At 43.1% G+C, this 18,326-nt stretch overlaps 2 protein-coding genes across 2 annotated transcripts in view; one reads left to right on the top strand and one right to left on the bottom strand.

Annotated features, from left to right (window-relative positions):
* The window catches only part of LOC123500003 (serine/threonine-protein phosphatase PP1-like), an 82,210-nt gene that overhangs the window by 23,113 nt on the left and 40,771 nt on the right, over window positions 1–18,326 (bottom strand). The gene's annotated exons all lie outside the window — the stretch shown is intronic.
* LOC123500001 (carboxypeptidase Q-like) overlaps window positions 11,703–18,326 on the top strand; it is a 15,008-nt gene continuing 8,384 nt past the window's right edge. Inside the window, exon 1 of the mRNA XM_045248593.1 lies at window positions 11,703–11,854. The gene's annotated coding sequence lies outside the window, so the exon portion shown is untranslated. The remainder of the gene's footprint in view (window positions 11,855–18,326) is intronic.

The raw sequence follows: 18,326 nt of genomic DNA, 5'->3' as shown, positions 1-18,326 counted from the left end.
CAGCCCTCTTTGTCATTCCTATCACTAACGAGCCTCAGCTCAAGCCATCACTATCTGTACGGCACATGGTGACCCTCCTCCTCCTCCATCACCACCACTACAGCTGCTTCCTGGTCCTTTCTGTCCGGCGGGTCGTGATGAGCTGGGATTGATCGTGATGAAAGACAATAAAAATCCTTTTACTCCTCGTTGTTCAGTTTCTGGCGCTTATAAAATTGGACGCTCAGGCATTTCTTTTCATTTGTGTATTATTTGCATGATTTTCCTTTCATTTTCTTTCCAAATGGGGTTTTTTACGTCTTTTCTTTACATTTTTAGATTTTTTTTCAATTATGTTAATCAGTTTCTGACTTTCCCTTCTCCCGATGTTTAGGCTACTTGGAAAATCAAAACGAAGGAAAATTGTGTAAACCCGGATGTCTAAGGGTAAGGGACATCACCCAACGCAGTATCAAAGGTCACTGTGACGGACGGACATGAGTGCCGAGATCACGCACACCTGTAATAACAATAAGCCTCTAACTTTTATCTTACTGATCCCATTAACATCCAACACAGCCTTCACTCCCAACACTGACCCTCACTCCAATCACCGCCCATCACTCCCATCGCCGTCATTCCTGTCTCCATTAACACTCCAGACACTCCTGAGCGCTTTCCATCACTACCTTCATCACCATCAGGACCCATCACTCCCAGCATCATCCCTCGCCCTCACCATCACTAACGACCGTCCCATCACCACCAGTTACAGATAGACGGCAGGAGAAGGATTACGGATCGGTATTTGGTGGATGAGAGAGAGAGAGAGAGAGAGAGAGAGAGAGAGAGAGAGAGAGAGAGAGAGAGAGAGAGAGAGAGAGAGAGAGAGAGAGAGAGAGAGAGAGAGAGAGAGAGGTGATGTAAATGCTGGTGGAAGTAATGTGGAGGTGTTTGTGCGGTAAGGAATACTAACATAACATTCAAGACACAACAACGACATCAGTAGCACTCCACAACGGCGGGCGGAGAAGCACACGAATCCCTAAGGTGGCAAGTTGAAGGCTACAGCAGTTTTCGTCTACAGCAGAAGACAAAGAAAGCCCTCAGTGATACGAATGAGTAAGTTATCCACGCGGCTTCAGTAGACCGAGAATAAAGATGAGAGATGCTCCTTTTCCTTAATACACAGACTATATTTTCTTTCAGCATTTCATCGTGTTCATTTCTAGTAAGATGCGGAGTTTTAAACGGTGCTTTTATAAGTGTCATTGTTATTGGTATTTTTACAGTGCTTTTATAAGTGTCACTGTTATCACTGTTGTTACAGTCATCTCCAAACATTGCAAACATGGCCTGTTTTGTAGATGTTTCAAAGTACTCCATATATTGCTTCTAATGTTGTAATTGTTGCAAAGTCAGTCTCCACACACACACACACACACACACACACACACACACACACACACACACACACACACACACACGCACACACACCGCGTAGTGTAGTGGATTAGCACACTCGGCTCACAATCGAGAGGGCCCGGGTTAGAGTTCCGGGAGCAGCGAGGCAAATGAGTGAGCCTCTTAATGTGTAGCCCCTGTTCACTTAGCAGTAAGTAGTAAATGGGCACTCGACTACCTGTGGCCTCACTGTCCCGGTGTGTGGCGTGTGGTGTGGCGTCAGTCTACCCGAAGTTCGGTCAGTATAAACTCTGAGCGCTTTCCTTAGCGGAAAGGCTGGCTGAATGGCCAGCAGACGACTGTGGTAAATAACAAACACACACACACACACACACACACACACACACACACACACACACACACACACACACACACACACACACACACACACACACACACACACACACACACACACACACACACACACACACACACACACACACACACACACACACACACACACACACACTCTCTCTCTCTCTCTCTCTCTCTCTCTCTCTCTCTCTCTCTCTCTCTCTCTCTCTCTCTCTCTCTCTCTCTCTCTCTCTCTCTCTCTCTCTCTCTCTCTCTCTCTCTCTCTCTCTCTCTCTCTCTCTCTCTCTCTCTCTCTCTCTCTCTCTCTCTCTCTCTCTCTCTCTCTCTCTCTCTCTCTCTCTCTCTCTCTCTCTCTCTCTCTCTCTCTCTCTCTCTCTCTCTCTCTCTCTCTCTCTCTCTCTCTCTCTCTCTCTCTCTCTCTCTCTCTCTCTCTCTCTCTCTCTCTCTCTCTCTCTCTCTCTCTCTCTCTCTCTCTCTCTCTCTCTCTCTCTCTCTCTCTCTCTCTCTCTCTCTCTCTCTCTCTCTCTCTCTCTCTCTCTCTCTCTCTCTCTCTCTCTCTCTCTCTCTCTCTCTCTCTCTCTCTCTCTCTCTCTCTGTCTCTCTCTCACTCACTCACTCCGTCTCTCTCTCACTCACTCACTCACACACTCCTCTCACTCTCTCTCTCTCTCTCTCTCTCTCTCTCTCTCTCTCTCTCTCTCTCTCTCTCTCTCTCCTGTGAGATTAATCTTCCTAGAAACTATTTCGGAAACCAAAGAAGACTAGACCAATATATTATTTTTCTTTAGCGCCAGAATTCCCATTAAGGATAATGTTTCCACCAAATTTTTAATTATTTTCGTGAGTTGATTGCAAGTGTTTGTGATTTGCCTGTCACTGGTTCTCAATGTACATTAATGAATTCATAATTACGTATCGCATTTCCTATGCAGTGGTGATGGATTAACGCCTACGATGCAAAATGAAAAAAATTCACTGAAAAGTATTTGTAAGGCATCAGCTATCGCAGCGGGATATTTAGTTCCACATTCACCTTTAAATTTTTCATAACAAGTTCATAATTACATTACCAGTGTATCGAGAATTTCTCTTTTTCGTCATTAGTCTTCGTCTCTCATCATTATCTAATTTCCCGGGATGACCCAGTTTTCTTCCTCACGTCATTCTATATCGATCATTAACCTCTTTTTTCTACCCCCAACGAATGGGGGAAAAAAATCCTCACCGCCACCAATTTCCAGATCTATTTTTTTCGTTACAAGTTCTCGAGTTCACACCTGTCCTCGTCGCTCGCCAATAAATGTGCAATCTGTCTATTACTTTTTACTAAATGGATGTGGGAAACGAAAGTGCCAACGAAGAACATTACATATACACATACATAAATATTTCAAATTTTCAAAACACAGCGTTTCTCGTTTATTTTCTTTCGATTACTGTGCTACAATTTTGTTTTTCTTTCTCCTCAATTTGTTCCTGGTTTCCACCCATTAATTTTCCTTCCCCAGCTTCCCACATGTTTCCAGTCTGACTTTCCCTCTGTCACTTTCTCCGAACTCCCTCCCCGCCCCCTTGTCCCTCTACTGCTGGAAACTAGGTCAGGGGGGAGCGGGTGACTTAGAGAAGCCCGTCTAAAGCCCTACAGGGAGACATGGTAGGGTGTGGCAGGGCCTGGGATGGAGTTAAGTGGGAGTGACGGGAGGAAACTGACGGGGAAAGTTATGGTGAGGGTGGTCCTGCTAATAATTCGCTGCGTGTTGCCTTGGATGAATGAAGGGCTGAAGGGAGTTATATGAAGCCATGTTAATTTATGTGAGCCTTTCCTTTGTGTGATGTGTGAGTGGTTTGGGGAGTTCTCTTGTGGAAAAAAATATGTATGCTTTAGGAAAAATACGATTAATTTTTATTTTTCTTGCCTATCTGTCAGGAGATGTTTTTGTGAAGAACGTAATTTGTTTTTTCCATGAACTTATTTATTCTTTTTATCTCATTTAATTTATCAAGCAGTCCGCTTTCTTTCTTTCTTTTTTTTTTTTTTACTTTATCTTTGCATACTAACATTTTCAACAATTCTAATCTGTCTTTTGCATCCATCTCAATATTTCTGCGTCTGTCTTTTTGAGTTACTTTCCGTGCTTATATATCACTGTTGTCAGGGTTAGTGTGCTTCGACACCCTTTCAGTTTGTCAATGTCAGTTTGTTGGAGTCTGTTTTATAATTCAACACGTTCCCGAACTTGACCTCATTCTGGAGAAACAAATAGCAACTGCTACATTCGAGAAGGTGAGAGAGAGAGAGAGAGAGAGAGAGAGAGAGAGAGAGAGAGAGAGAGAGAGAGAGAGAGAGAGAGAGAGAGAGAGAGAGAGAGAGAGAGAGAGAGAGAGAGAGAGAGAGAGAGAGAGAGAGAGAGAGAGAGAGAGAGAGAGAGAGAGAATGTTACAACGTTAGTCACTCTACCTATTCTGCACTGGCTGGCTTCACACACACACACACACACACACACACACACACACACACACACTCACTCACTCACTCACACACACCCAGCCAGTCTTCCCCATTACGGAGCAGCTCAGAGCTCATAGACCGATCTTCAGGTGGGACTGAGACCACACACACTCACACACCGGGAAAGCGAGGCCACAACCCCTCGAGTTACATCCCTTACCTATTTACTGCTAGGTGAACAGGGGCCACACATTAAGAGGCTTGCCCACTTGCCTCGCCGCGCCGGGACTCGAACCCGGCCCTCACAATCGAGAGGGCCGGGTTCGAGTCCCGGCGCGGCGAGGCAAGTGGGCAAGCCTCTGTGTGGCCCCTGTTCCCAGCAGTAAATAGGTACGGGATGTAACTCGAGGGGTTGTGGCCTCGCTTTCCCTGTGTGTGGAGTGTGTTGTGGTCTCAGTCCTACCCGAAGATCGGTCTATGAGCTCTGAGCTCGCTCCGTAATGGGGAAGACTGGCTGGGTGACCAGCAGACGACCGAGGAGGTGAATTACACACACACACACACACACACACACACACACACACACACACACACACACACACACACACACACACTCTCTCTCTCTCTCTCTTTCTCTCTCTGTTTATTAGCCCGAGTTCCTCCTTCCAGCACCATCTTAAAGAAAAGAAGCACCAGCAGCCCAGTTCCTCTCGCTTCCTAATTTAGATCATTGGCGTTGATAAAAGACTCACGTAATTAGGTTTTGAACAGTAATCGAACGTGAAGATGCATGGCCTTGAAAAATTTTTGCTCCACTCCTTCCTTTTCCATCTCATTCTACTGATACCTTCTCGTCTCTTCCATTTCCTTCTCCATCTCTCACTTTCTCTTTTCCTCGTTCCTTTCTATATTCCTCCCTTACCACCACCACCACCACCACCACTCACGCTTCAATCCTCTTTCCTCTGAGCCTTTTCTTTCACTTTCCTTCAGGTCTATCTTCCTTTCCTTCACTTTCATGCCTCCTCACGCCCAGGAAGCTTCCTCTCAGCCCGAAATGTAATCTATGGATGGAAATGAGAGAGAGAGATTGACGGAGACGCGACAATTGGACCAAAGTCGACTCCCCAAGCCTCTCTCTCTCTCTCTCTCTCTCTCTCTCTCTCTCTCTGTGTGTGTGTGTGTGTGTGTGTGTGTGTGTGTGTGTGTCCCTCCGATAGTCTGCCTATGTTCCTGTTGTACGTTTTATGGCTTCCTCTTGCACAAAGCAGGATTACTTCTTTGTAAATTCATCTGCTGTGATCCTCCTCATCTTCTTCTACCTCCTCCTCCTTCCCCCCCTCCTGCCCCACCGCTGAGTTGGGGCTTCTGCCTAGGTGTGTTCTTGCTGTTACCTTTTTTTTTTTTTTTTTATTTATTTATTTATTTTTTATTTATTTATTTATTTATTTAATTTGTGTGTGTGTGTGTGTGTGTGTGTGTGTGTGTGTGTGTGTGTGTGTGTGTGTGTGTGTGTGTGTGTGTGTGTGTGTGTTTCTTTTCCAGTCGCATCCAATTAATTTCTTGCTCGCCCACCAATTCACTTGCTCATTTTCTCGCGCGCGCGCGAACGCGAACGCGCACACACACACACACACACACACACACACACACACACACACACACACACACACCGCGTAGTGTAGTGGTTAGCACGCTCGGCTCACAACCGAGAATGTCCAGGTTCGAGTCTCGGAAAGCGGAGAGGCAAATGGGCAAGCCTCTTAATGTGTAGCCCCTGTTCACCTAGCAGTAAATAGGTACGGGATGTAACTCGCTTTCCCGGTGTATGGAGTGTGGTGTGGTCTCTGTCCTATCCGAAGATCGGTCTATGAGCTCTGAGCTCGCTCCGTAATGGGGAAGGCTGGTTGGGGGACCAGCAGACGACCGAGTGTGAATTACACACACACACACACACACACACACACACACACACACACACACACACACACACACACACACTTTTCAAAGTTTGTTTCATTGAGTTTGGTCATTTTCTCGCTGCTTTCTTTATTTGATTACGAGAACTTTTCTTTCGAAATATTTTTTCTTATAAGATTAGTTTCCGCTATGTATTCCATCCCACCTTTACTTCTATTCCACTTTCAGTTGTCCTACATTTTGTTCTGTGACCAAGGCAAATGTGAACATTTATTGAAGAAGTACACAATATTTTCTGAAGCTTCTTACAAACATACTAAGGTCTCATATGGACTTGTGGCCTATATTTAAAATCAATAGTTTTTACCTTTGAAACTTTAAATCTATCAAGGCTGTTTGTTCCTTACTTTAATGATTGTCTTCTTTTCCAGTTTTCGTTGCCATTTTACTTGAAGATTTTTCAGCTCTACTCAGCCCCCCAACTCTCTCTCTCTCTCTCTCTCTCTCTCTCTCTCTCTCTCTCTCTCTCGTCTTCTTTTTACTCCGCCTTATCCCATTCCCTCCAGTCCATAAATAAACCGCCTAGGGAGGGACGTAACTCATTGTTCGGGTGTAGGACCTTCTTGCCCCACCTTGACCCACTTCCCGGAGAGAGAGAGGCTGGAGATGATCGGTCTGTATTCTGGGCGAAGCCGAGACTAAAACGAACTTAAAACTCGGGCAAGTGGAATTAAGCTTGGAGCTGATGTCTAACTGACTCATTCCTACAACGCCTTTTGGGGATTAAGGTCAATTTTAGCAGTTCCAGCTGCAATGCCGATGGTTGTATATGTATTCCCTCCTCCCTGCTGCTGGTTCATGCAACAGGAGGGAGCTCGCGGGAAAAAGGAAACAAAGTACACATTTTTTCCTCGAACAAGAATTCCCATTCACCTGCGTCTTTCTGAGTCTTTTGTGTGGCTGGAAGGACTGCGAGCAGACTTGCACGAGTTTTCTAGCTGGAAATAAAGTTTGAGATTGGATTGGAACTATTCTTTTCGACTTTTATTCTTTCGTAGAAAATTCAATTTGATAACGTAGAGGCGCCCTTTCCGTTCTTCAGGACTCTCAGTAAAATGTCTCAAGGGATTTTACATTCCTTTCCTTCCTGTCTCATAGCAGCGCTCGGAACACATACGGACAAGGTTGCAGGAACACAACAGCTGGCGGTAATGAATGTGTCTCTCTGCCCTGCTTACATGCATTAACACCAACATGGATCTTTATCTTAATTACACAGCAGTATATATATATATATATATATATATATATATATATATATATATATATATATATATATATATATATATATATATATATATATATATATATAAACGTTCAACCACGCGAAGTAAATGCTTCCCGTCACAATGAGACAAACTAGGACACACACAAAATACAAAAAACTAATGATTTTCCAAGGCGTAGAGAAAGAAGCTTAAATGGAACTGAATTTTTCATGACAAACTTATGCTCCATTTACCAAAAGATTACATTACTACATTTCCTTTCGCAATGATGTACAGGTGAGTTTAAAGCGTAAGTAAAAGTAACATTTCTCTCCCACGGGTTTTGTATTTTCTCTTTTTATGAGACTTAAAAATCTATAGAGCAGCACTTATTCAGGTCAACCTCAGCCAGCAGCTGTATATGAGGTCAAGGAGATATGGATACTTATTTTTTCTTTCATTTTTTTCCAGCGCTGATTACGGGTCAAGTTGCGCTCTCAAGGGTCAGCGTTTTTCTTACTTTTTTTTCTGCTTTCAGGAAATATATGTTCTTTCCTTCGTTGCGTCGTGGCAAGTTTTTTTTTCTATTGTTCTCGTCCTTTCAGCGCTTCCTGCCGCCCCTCTCGCCGTCCTCCACGACAGCTGTCTTAATGTACTTGCGAGGAACACTGCTGGATTCTCTTTCTCCTTCTTCTTGCTCTAGTGTTTATCTCCCCCTCTTGCTCTCCGCTCCCTCCTTAACCGCTCTACTTCAGAACCACCTGATAACCTCCTTCCTCTCCTGACTCCAGCCACCCAGTTCTTCCTGCACTCCCAACCACCCACTTTGTCACCACACGTCCTCAATTTCTCCTTTACTCGTCCACCTCCTTTAAGTAATATATACTCCACACACGATATAAGACCGAGAGGAAATAAACCATTTGTTCCTCTGCCTTATACCCCTCTCGTCGGGGCGTCTGGTCGGGACAAGCGGCTGGGTGGAATAAGATCACCATTACGCCCGTGACCTACTTGTGTTCGACGCCACTGAAAGAAAAGTGTCTGATCCCGAACATCTGCTCTCGAGTTCTCTCATTATTGGGTGTCTGTTTGGTGCGCCTTCCTTCTCTCGCCCTCATCTGAAGGTCGCATGCTGCTCACCGACTATCGTCTTCTTTTGCGCTGTGTCGTGTTTTATTTATTTGCTTTACGCCTTTACATGCCAAATGCCTACAAGTTCATTTACTTTATTGGCGGGAGGGAGAATTACGGATAGATCGCTGGTGCATAAAGCTTTTCGTAGAAGCACACACAAGGGAGGAGAGAATGAAAGGGCACTGTAGAGGAAGGAAGGGAGGCAGCAGGAGATGTGATATGAAAATGAGTTAACAGAAGCGAAGTAGGTAGTAGGCAGTCAGAAAAAGAAAAGCAGAGAGAAGAATAGTTAGAAGTAAATTGTGAAGAGATAAGTGGGTAGAAGGATGAACAGAGAGAGAACGAAAAGCTGGAATAGAGAAAGAGGTAAAGAAGAGAGCAAAAGAATGAGGTCAATTGAAGAAGAGGCTGAACAAGGCAGCTGTGGAGAGGAGCAGACAGGAAGGGAGAGAGGGACGCAAGGAAAGGAGATGGTAGGATGATAGGGGAGGGATGGGCGTGGAAAGACAGAATGAGGGAGACGTGATTGATCACCGGCATACTGGAAACTGAAGACGAGGCCTCCAGGGTGTTGTCATGAGTCATGAAGGGAGGCAGGGGAGAGTATGTGAGGTAGGTGCGGAGTGTGAGGCAGATGATGTGTGTGTGAAGCAGGTGTGTGCATGAATACCAGCGGGAGACATTCGCAGCACTGGGCTTCAAAACACACATATGGAAAGCATGAACAGAATACATAAGAAGTGGTAGCATTGTTGTTTTGACTTCAGAGACTGTACACATGCTTCACTGTTTGATTCATATTTGTCGTAATTGTAAGTACTGACATTATTTACACAAACATTAACAGACCATTATGCAGAGCGCCTTATTGAAAAATTTCGGGGCTAAATATAAAACACCACCTAAGGTCAGCCTTGTATTTGCTGACGTCATACTATCAGCGCCTCGAGTTGCCTACTATCTTCAAGGCCGGCATAGGTCCCCATGAAACGCTCAGATGTATTAACTTTAAGCAATGTTTGATTAAATACATTAATACTATAAGAACACCCCTGAGATTTAGAGGCTTCAGTAGACAGATGCGACAAAGGTTTATGGGTAACAAAAGTTATGCATATATCCGTGGTACGAGGTGACTCTGGCTAGACTCCTCGTGTGTCCCTAAACCCTACATCCCGCTGAATACTAACACCTGCTAAGCACCACACAAGCTCGTGGCTTGTGGCTCGCGGCTCGCGGCTCGCGGCAGAAGTGAGTTTGACGCGATTTAAGATGCACTTAAGAAAACAATAATCTCTATAAAAGCTAGAAATGAATGCAGCTCATCGATCGTCTGTGTTGACAAGCGAGTGCTTAATTATGTAACAGGCGGCCGCAGAAACTATTGACGATGTGTCTATATAATGAATACAAATCCGTTTTGCGGTCGTTGTTATAATTTCTAGATCTTTTGTTTTGGAGGAAAAAACTAATGGAAAGGAAAGTTGAGACTCGATGGTGATCCTTGAACACAATTATAGCCAAATCTTTAAAGGAGCAGCCTTTGTGTATTCGACGCTAGTTTATAAGAGGTCCTTGGTTGGTCGACATGGCTGATTACTAACAGGCTGCCTCCTGATAGTGAGTGGCTGCAAGGGACGAAAATGATGGTGCGAGACGCCACCTACTGGACCATTGGTATGCAAACTGGTGCCTGACAGGTGTGTGCGGCATAGAAACAGAGGCGATCCAGCAGTGGTGACCTTCTTCCCTTACGTTAAAAGGAGGCGTGGGTACACAATACATCTTCATAACAAATATGATTATATGTATGCACATTACAATACCAAACGATAGCGAACAGTATATATGAAGGAAGACGTTATATACAAAACTATTCTAGAGACTAGTTCAAGCAAATGTTTGGCTTCGTCCTGAATGCCTTCCTCACTCCAGCCTTGAGTTCCCATTGCCATGCTTAAAGGGCGGTGGAGGGGAGGAGAAGAAGAGGGGGGGAGGAGGGAAAGGAAGGATAAGCTGTGACTATTCTCTTACAACCTCATCAGCTGTTCAAAGAATCTGTGCGACAAGTGTTATGAATGATTGATTATCTTTTTATCAGTGATTCCCTGGGACTTTTGCTCTCGACTCCCAAGCTTGTACTGTCAAGCAAACAGTACACCAGGACTTGAGAGAGAGAGAGAGAGAGAGAGAGAGAGAGAGAGAGAGAGAGAGAGAGAGAGAGAGAGAGAGAGAGAGAGAGAGAGAGAGAGAGAGAGCGGGGGAGTGAGTACACGTGTTACCTTGTAATCACAAGAAGGAAAAAGTCGCCTGCGATACTGATTAAAAAAGTGTGCTTTAGGAAATGATCAGAGACCACTTTTGAGACGATGTAATTATTACTTGTCTTGTTTAACTTTGCTGCATTTTCTGTTGCAATACTGTAATACAGTGTCTCTTATCTATATAGATAATATATTAATAAATATATCTTCTTGTATTGAACAAAGATTTGTGATTTTGAAAATGTGTATAGTAAAACCATGAACCTGCCTCACACACTACAGCTGGTCATGAGTGTCTATGGCCTCGTCAAAGGAAGCAGTGCTACTGGCAGTGTGTCGCTGTTAATGATCGAACTTGGAAGCTGTCATTGCTATAGCTGCCATTGCTTATAGTTCAGCCCAGCCCATCCCACCATCCTCACCCTGAGGCTCCTCCCTCTTCATCCTTAGGTGCTGCTGTAATATGCGCAATGACGACCCTTGAAGTGAAATTAATGTCTTTATGAATTTTTAATTCCATAGTAATAAGTACGAAGAAATAACTCCTATAAAGAAACTATATAATATTAGGTGGCTTCCTTTTATCCTCGGTAACTGTATGTTTCGAAGTAGGTTAATGGTTTCAGTGGGAAAGATGATATATAACATTGCTATAAATAAATAATAAGTAGTCATCACTGAACCAATACATCATATTGTGGAAAGTCTCATAAATCCTCTCAGAATTTTTTTTTACTACCTTCCCATACATTTAAAATTTTGTTATCATTCGAATTTGTGGCGAAGCAAGTCAGCTCAAATAACGGTAGTGAGGATTCACGTGACGAGCAAAGGCGTGCTGGTGTTCCCTACTGATGCTCTTCTACAGGTTGTTTTGTGTTCAATCAAAGAAGTTGACACGCCTGAGTCTCTTACAGCTCGCGAGAAAAACACCCGCGAGCGTCAGTGTCCTGTCAGCCACACTGTGCTGTAGGCTGCCTGTGAGAGGCGACGTTACCAGGCTCACTCACTGCCAGGTGCTTGGCTACCCACTTGTACACCACTGACCAAACGGAAAGGTAAGAAAATAACAATTTTCCGATGAAAAGAACATGAAACAGTTTCAGTGTGTTGTGCTAACTAGTCATACTGTACACACTACATCCATTCCTGGTGTGCAATCTCAGATAACCCAAACCACATATTTCAAAGTTAAGAACAACTGTAATGTGTGATTGACATAAATACCGTTCTTCATATTCTTCAAATATTTTTATTGAGTATACAACGTTGACCTAATAAACAACACGACACTCTGTCACCTATTGATGCATAACGTGACAACTGCACGCTTGACTTCATAAGATTTCTGCAGAAAGTAAAACATTGCATTGACAGGAGAAGGCAAGGCAGTGGTGCAAGGTGAGGGTAGACGACCTCTGGTGCGGCGGCGATAAGCACACTGGGAGTTTGGTGGGTGGAGGGGAAAGGAAGTATGACTGGTGGAGGTTCTCTCCTCGATAACGCAAGTCATGTGAGGGAGGACCTGGCACTGTGGCTGAAAGAAGTGCGCAGCTACCTAAAAGAATAATCATATGAAAATTACTTATTGTATCTATTATAGCAATTTAACAAAGAATATGTTGAACAAATCATTGGATTTGGCTTGTACATTTAGTAATATGATGGAAAATAAATTATTTGCTTGAAGAATGGGGCAAGAACATTAGTCTCCGGCCATACCTCTACCTGGCAAGTAACACGTACACCAACGCAGCTGCTGCCGAGGTGCACGCGCTGTACTTCTGCCTGTATTCTGAGTTTTTTTTCCTAGTTTCTATTTTTATATTTTTTCTTATATCAGAATAAACACATATGGACTTCAAGGAGACTTTCCCTTCTGCCCCTGGCATTCACACACTGTATATACATGTGTCGCCGCAACGATGCGTGGGTCATCCTTAATGACAACGAAGTGCATCCTGTTAGTTAAACCATACTGGCACTGTCACTAACTGTCAGCTTCTTCATCAGATTCATTCCTCTCTTATTTTCAGTTGATAAACTTAATGTCGAATATGTCTATTAATGTCTGTGCCTTAGGTCATTAGGAGCTAATAGGGTAAATGTAAAAAGCCTCTGAGGAAAACTAGAGACGTGAAGTCTAATGGGACAGATAAATCTGTTCCCCGCGTCTTGCTGTTGCTGGCATCAATAAAGTTACTGAAGATTGCTAGTCACTCGCATGTTCAAGGCTACAAATGTATCATGCGAACCATGTTGTCATTTGTCCTTGGGCTGTTAATCACAATTTTTATTCTAAACTTTGTCTTGGAAAACATTGAAGGGACATTCACCTCTTCCAATTTCTTTTAAAGTTCCGTTGATCTGTGAGAACCACTCCGCACGAGGCGGGTAGGGCGTTGACACTGGGTGACGATCAAAGCTGCCACATATCCCTGATAGGCTTCTTGAAGTCTACACTTCGTAAAGCTTTCATCATAAAAGTCGTTTGGAAGGAAAGGTAAAGCAGGAAGAAGGTTTGGTTGAGAAAGCGCCATGGAGTTGGATGGTGGAGGTAGAGGGTAAGAGAATGTAGATTGCTTTATGAGGAGTAGAGGATATTCACTACCTTCTTTACATGTCGTGTAGCCTTACTGAACTGTCCAGCCGCCTCATGCAATCGGTTTCTTTAATTTTCATTCTATTGTCCCTTGTATTGGTAAACTCTGAGACTTGCTTCCTGCATCTCCCCTCGCTCTCTCTAATGATCAAACACTTTCAGCCCAGAGGGACCATATTATAAGAAACAAGCCATCGTTTTGTTCTTCGAACTTAGAAAGAATGCTTCACACTTAATATTTTTTGGGTTTTAATGGAATACAAATGGTGGTGTATGAATTAATGTATATTGTTCTGTATAGGTTATAAAATGATAAAAGATGAAGAAGATTTCCTGAAGGCTGCATCGAAGCTTGTGAATGAGTTAGTATGTGTTTTCCTTTGTACTGTACTAACTAAACATCCTTTCAGGGACAACCCACGCGTAAATCTCGAGGGTTGCGTAAAGATGATACGGAGGAGGGGAACCGGGAACCATAAAGTAGGTAGAAAATCAAGCGTGAAACGAAGGAATAAAAAGTAAGGAGAGAAAAGGATGAAATCAGAGAAGAGAGGGAAGGGAGAGAGCAAGGACGGCATGGTTGAAGACATGAAATGAGGGAGGAGAAAGGGAAAGCGATGAAGGGAGAAAATGAGAGGTACGAGAAGGGAACGAGAGGAAAAAGGTCGGATTTGGGGTAGCTCACCATAAAGGTCAAACACACCACTTTGGTTTGACCTTTCACGATTCTGCCAAAATAGCTTCATGGGATAGTTAGTCATAAAAAAAAAAAAAAAAAACTTTAGACTTAAAATCATCACCTGCTCCATCATCCTGTCGGCGGCTGTCTGTCCAATGCTGAAAATTTTGTAATCTCGATGAAAAAAAAGCAAACCTAACAAAAAAAAAAAAAACTTCCAGCAGCCAACACCAACACACACTTCCATCATTTACCAGAGCCGTGTATTATTTCCCTTGTGGTGTGTGCGCGTTCGTTCCTGTCCGGCACTGCGAGGCATTTTATGATTTATTTTCTTTTATCTATCTATTTTTTAGTGACCTTTTACTAAGCAGCTTTGTGAGACTAATGATCTCAGCGCGACGGGGTAACAGTCACATCCTTCTTCCCTCAAAATCTCTGGTCTACACGACAGATTGACGCAGTGATCACAATCTACGTATATTTTCTCCTGCTTCTGAAGGTGTGGTGTCCAGGTAATACTCCTTGTAACACAGGAGCCGTTTCGTATTCGTTATACATAAGCTCTTTCCGTGAAATCTGTCATACCTTTACGTAGGGAAATGATACGTAATGCATAAAAATAAGGGCGACCTCTGTAGTTGTTAAGATGGCCATGAATATACCTTAGCTACTACAGGTGTGTCTACCAGGTGTGGTTAGGGATTGATATTTTTTTTCACCTGCTGCTGAAAAAAGTCGCTCACACTGGATGGATGAGTGTGAAGAAATCTATAGAGAGAGGCAGAAAAAATGCTCAGTCTCTCCGTCTGGTTATGTTAGGGTTATGGTAAATCAGCCTCATCACTATTCAGTCCCCGTTGGATGCCGCCAAATTAAGAACTCTCGACGTCAATTATATTTATTTTTGTTTCTGATGGCGCGGATGACAACACTAGCCCTTCAGCGCTTTGTGGGACCAGGCACGAATATAGGACCATCTTGTCCTTTGCACCAGAAAAAACCCCGTAAGCCTTACAACATTGTCAGGTGTAACTAGTTTTAGCCGGTAGAGAAGGGACAGTGGATGGTCGTCCAGCGTTTGTATTGTAAATTGAAATTAATTCAAACCTTAAATAGAGAAATACCAAAAGAAATAAAGGTAATAGTGCAATAAGGCAATGAGGAAGGTAGTAATGTGCACCAAAGATAATGACTACAGATATCAAGAAATATATTTAAGACGAGAGAGAGAGAGAGAGAGAGAGAGAGAGAGAGAGAGAGAGAGAGAAAAGCGAGGTAGAGATAAGAGAAGAAATGAGAGAGTAAGGGAGGAAGGGAAGAAGAACGAACCATTAATGTCAGCTTTTGGGGAGTTCCCATAACTTAACCAAACGAATTTTCATCCTTTCACCGGCAACAAAAACCACGGCTTGGTGACTGTATCGCCTCCGTTCCGCTGGTCCTCGCGTGTCTCGCTGCCAGGAGATGCTCGTCAAGGGACAAGGGAGGAGACGCACGCGGGTCACAGAGTAAATTCAGCCTGCAATATGGGAGGGAGCTTGGAGGAAGACAAATGAGGAAAATGCTTGATGGTGTGGAGCGCAAGACCGGAATAAATAAACAAATCTCGTGACGCAGGTACCATGTAACATGACAAAAAAAAAAAAAAAAAAAAAAATAAATAAATAAATAAAAAATAAAATAAAATAAATAAATAAATAAATAAATAAAAAAAAAAAATGAATATAGGTACAAGGAAGCAATTAGAAACGTGAAAATGCTTTCCAATCGATTTTTTTTTGTACAAGGAATCACAAAAGAGTAAATTATATCACATATACAAGAGTTAACTTAGATACTCTCTTGAAAACACTTATCCCATTTCCTTTTCCTCTATTTTCGCTTATGGAAATCTAATCTATTCAGTTACGCAGTGGAGGCAGTTTATGCATGGCCTGCGCCTTCCCTTCTCCCCATCTGAGCACATCACCCGCCTACCAAAACGTTTCCATTGACGTCACGAAGAAAATCATGAATGCCACGCGAAGCGGCCATGACACCTGAGCGAATGAGAAAATTAGGTATGCTTCATCATGGCTGCCGCGCCAGTGTCCTCCACGAACCTTCTTAAAATAACACCAATGCACTTCACCCACAGCATTCAGCACCCTCACCAGTCGCATGCAGTGCTTAAAGCTCAGCATGAGTCACTAATATTTTTCACTGACGATGAGTGGTTATCATTCTCCTTGAGCAAGGGAGTGACGTAATATCTAAGCTCATTCTGGGAAAATAGGAGCTGGCGCACAAGACCATGGTGAATTACACACACACACACACACACACACACACACACACACACACACACACACACACACACACACACACACACACACACACACACACACACACACACACACACACACACACACATCATAACACACACACACACACACACTATCATGCATGACAAAGATGGCAGAGTAAAAACGGAACGCACACAGTGATAGAAGTCCATTGGTGTTTCAGCATTAAGTAAACCACATGTCAAGTCACATCTGCACGCGCATCGGCTTTCAGTTACCCAAGCGAGAGGAATGGAAGAGAGGTTTGCCAAGGCACGGTCTCGCTGCTTTTTATGACTAAGGGTTGTGTACTATAAACCATTTATGTATATATGTATTACGGCAGTGTAGTGAGAGCTATGGATATACACTACTGATAAAAGGAGGGTAAGAGGATAGGTGTGTGTGTGTGTGTGTGTGTGTGTGTGTGTGTGTGTGTGTGTGTGTGTGTGTGTGTGTTCAAACTCAATATGGCTCTTGGGCCTACGTGGGAGTGTGTTCGTCCGCACTACACTGTAAACCTGTGGAGAAGAAAACCGGTTACTTCATAATTATAATTCTTCATCTTCGCGGTTTGGCTACCAAGTTTTCTTCTGTACGCTATGTTGTGTGTGTGTGTGTGTGTGTGTGTGTGTGTGTGTGTGTGTGTGTGTGTGTGTGTGTGTGTGTGTGTGACAGGATAATACTGCGATTCTGATTGTGAATATGAACACGTGTTTTTCTTTCCGGTGTTTACTCGTACCAAAGGTGATTCGTGCCCATAGTTTACCATTTCACTCACAATTCAAACATGGAGGTGAGAGTGCATGAAAAGTGTAGGGTTTCTAGATGGAGGGTTTGAAGAGGTGGGGGGAATGGGACGACAGGCAGTGAGTGGTAATGCGTCAGACTTATAATGGCGATGATGGGAAAGGAAAGGTGATTCATCTTGGGAGGATTATTAATTTGATATAGCCAGAAGAGAAAGAAACTTAGTGACAAATGTTCTTTTACAATACTCATTATTATTTGAAAGCAATATGACCAACATCGTCTTTCTTCATTTTTAAGCAGAAAGGAAGGAAATGTTAAACAAATAGAAATATAACCTTTTAACATAGACAACAAATGGATAAGGCGTGAAAATCTAGTATGGAATAGGACGACGGGTGAAGAGTTGAGAGTAGTGGAGAGATTACACTTATGGAAGGGTGAAAATTGTGGAGGGGTCAGTTTTGTGGAAGAGCGAGGATTATGCAAGAGTGGGAAAAGTGGAAAGAGACGGAAAGGAGTGATACCCATGGTGGTACAATAAAAAGAAATGAAGTATTAAAGATTTTGAAAGAAAATTTTCCTAAAGTACTCTGGTAATTGTCACACAAAACGCGTGGGTAGTTTCAGGATTAGAAGGGTAATAAAGCTTTTTCAGGTTTGTGAGGCACTTTGGTAAAGAGAAATGCACGTTTAATTTACATTGGAGTATTTGTCAGTGAAAGGTTTCAAAGATGTTCTAAAATACAGTTGAGTATATACATCATACGCGTATGCTAACAAAATATTGAATTCTGCAGGATAGCTTTGCAATATTCCGTATTTATCTTGATTGCTAATTACTTACCACATGTAAATGTTAATACTTTGCGAGTGAACCTTTCATCACTGCATTCGCTATGCAGTACACAAAGCACTAATCCCTTGTTACATAAAATCAACTACGCGGAAAGCCATTTAATACCACAGTTTCCTTTCAGAGAGCCAGAAGGCGTGACAGCACGTGTCAGTAGGTGTATAGTGCATAAAGTGTATGTATACATTTTATAATTTCACGGACAACGCAAAATAAAAGATTGGGATCTCTTGACAGAGAGGTCAGCTCATGCGTCATAGGTGAAGAGTTCAAGTGTGTATCTTTTATTTTTGTTTTGTTTTGAGTGAGTGAGTGA

This window comes from Portunus trituberculatus, chromosome 50, assembly GCF_017591435.1.
Source record: "Portunus trituberculatus isolate SZX2019 chromosome 50, ASM1759143v1, whole genome shotgun sequence".
Taxonomy (NCBI): Eukaryota; Metazoa; Arthropoda; class Malacostraca; order Decapoda; family Portunidae; genus Portunus; species Portunus trituberculatus.
The sequence above is the reverse complement of the archived record's forward strand: the minus strand, read 5'-3'. Positions and strand labels throughout refer to the sequence as shown.